This window comes from Octopus bimaculoides, chromosome 10 (assembly GCF_001194135.2).
Source record: "Octopus bimaculoides isolate UCB-OBI-ISO-001 chromosome 10, ASM119413v2, whole genome shotgun sequence".
NCBI classification, from domain to species: domain Eukaryota; kingdom Metazoa; phylum Mollusca; class Cephalopoda; order Octopoda; family Octopodidae; genus Octopus; species Octopus bimaculoides.
Genome location: NC_068990.1, coordinates 74,956,621 through 74,958,464, shown reverse-complemented (window position 1 = coordinate 74,958,464; position 1,844 = coordinate 74,956,621). Strand labels below are relative to the sequence as shown.

The window sequence follows — 1,844 nt, the reverse complement described above, 5'->3', positions numbered from 1 at the left end:
TATGTTTTAGATCTATATATATATTCATGTGATATATATCCTGGCTTCATCATTTAATTGAATATTATATATATATATACACACATGCATATATATGTACATTACACATGTATGTAGTACCTATGTATATGTTTTATATATATATATATATATATATATATATTTATGTGATATATATCCTAGCTTCATCATTTGATTGAACATTATATATATATATATATATATATATAATTAAATGATGAGAATAATGCTAATAATATACATACATATGTATGTATAGGTGAGGATGAAAATATGTATGAGCGTGTATATATGTATACATACTGTAAAAGTGTAGTTGTATTCATATCCGTAAAGGAGGGAAAATGCAGCTATGTATGTATACAGAAACGAAAATCGTGTGTATAGTATGAATAGATGAATGTCGTGAGTATGTGGATGAGGAAAGATAAATTCGTGTTTGTGTATATAAAATAGTCTTAAGACAGTAATAAAATGAGGGTGTTTATACATAGATTCTGGTTTATTTATGTATACAGAGAGAAGAGGGAAAATGCAGATACATGCTGTATAATAGAAAGGATATTTATGTGTATATATTTTTATAAATATAATATGCAATTAGAATATATAGTCGAGTATATTCTATATATATATAATGAAAATGCATGTGTAACTACATTAAGAAATGAAGAAAGCCAAAATATACATGTGCAACTGGAAAGGAGGGAAAATGCATATAAATATATACGCATTTATGTTTAAATAACGAAGTGCTAAACGAAACCACACCAATGTGTATATGAAGAAGAGCATATATACATGAATGTATATGTGTGTGTTTATATGCACATCTTTATTATACATGTGTATAAGCCGAAAATAGCATTCGTGGCTTCGCGGTTTTTTTCTCCATTTAAATAAAAATTTAGGGTCATTCCTTCCTACGCGATTCGCACCAACAGGATCGGGGGAATCTATGTGTGTGTGTGTGTGTGTATATATATATATATATGTATATATATATATATATATATATATACACTCGTATCACAATCACAAATATATAGATAGATTAGTAGAAGACAGGTATCGCTCGTGCCGGTTTTATTTTATTTTTTCCTTTTAATAATCTAAATTCATTATACGAATCTTTGTGTGTATATGAGGGTATGTATATATATATGCAGAACGGTAAACACAAAACGTAAATTCGAGTTTATATAAAATTAAAACACCGATCGCGAAAGGATTATATATATATATATATATTATTACACACATATACACACTTCCGTCCTCTTCGTAGTTCTCCGTAGTGGTATTATAATTAACAGTTGTAGCAATTAAAAACTACAATTATTTTGTGTTCAGTATTATTATTATCATTATTATTCTTATCAGTTTCATTTCGTGGTATCTTCTACGCCATTAATTAAGGAAGTCTTTTAATGAATAGCAATTATATTTTATTAAATATAATAGCATCGAATATACATTGATGAATAATATATATTTACAAATAAATAATAGACATTTTTGTCAATAATGGGGGAACAGCGCCTTTTTCTCCTTCCCCGCTACACGGCTTCACCCTTTGATTGCACATTTCATCTACCAGATACAAGCATCTGCCTTTCTGCATGTTTGTTAGATGCAGATAAAAGGTGTATTAGGGGTGATTATTAAGCTAATCAATCGACTAATCGGGTGTATATATATATATATATATATATATATATATATAGTTTTTATATATACACACACCTTTATCGAGGCGAGTTCTTAACGGTAATAATATTGAATTGATCCATTGCTCTGATTAACGACATCCCAATATATAT

The 1,844-nt window shown here is 27.8% G+C and overlaps 1 protein-coding gene across 1 annotated transcript in view; it reads left to right on the top strand.

The window, feature by feature from the left end:
• The window catches only part of LOC106869966 (heterochromatin protein 1), a 97,541-nt gene that overhangs the window by 1,340 nt on the left and 94,357 nt on the right, over nucleotides 1–1,844 (top strand). The gene's annotated exons all lie outside the window — the stretch shown is intronic.